Source organism: Penaeus monodon, chromosome 25 (assembly GCF_015228065.2).
Source record: "Penaeus monodon isolate SGIC_2016 chromosome 25, NSTDA_Pmon_1, whole genome shotgun sequence".
Lineage (NCBI taxonomy): Eukaryota > Metazoa > Arthropoda > Malacostraca > Decapoda > Penaeidae > Penaeus > Penaeus monodon.
The window spans coordinates 38,814,546-38,814,936 of NC_051410.1; the positions used below are offsets into that span (position 1 = coordinate 38,814,546).

Here is a 391-nt window from a genome sequence, read left to right on the forward strand (position 1 = left end):
GAGAGCTAGAGCTCTATACAACGATCTTCGCTATCTCTCTCGAGAGCGAGTATCGAAACCCTCTATAGAAAGACGATACCTATGAAAGAGCCCAGAGAATACTACAGGGAGAGAGCAGTGATATGTGTAGGAGGGAAGAACCGTAAGCTGTATCAGCACCCCCCTCTAATCTCACTCCAAGTTAGCTCAGACTCTACGCTTAGCGCTCTCAGAAGCGTCTCTCGATCTAGAATAGATCGATGATTGACTCAGAGAGAGAGAGAGCGCTCTATCGGAGGAGCAGATGAGACTAGAGGAGATAAGCTCATTATCTATCGACTCAGAACATACATCCTCGCTGTCCTCTCCGACTCATAGAAGCGAGAGAGCTCACTCAGAGCGCCTCTATAGA

At 48.1% G+C, this 391-nt stretch overlaps 1 protein-coding gene across 1 annotated transcript in view; it reads left to right on the forward strand.

The window, feature by feature from the left end:
- Positions 1-391, forward strand: part of LOC119589233 — a gene marked incomplete in the record, with an annotated part of 23,897 nt that overhangs the window by 10,841 nt on the left and 12,665 nt on the right.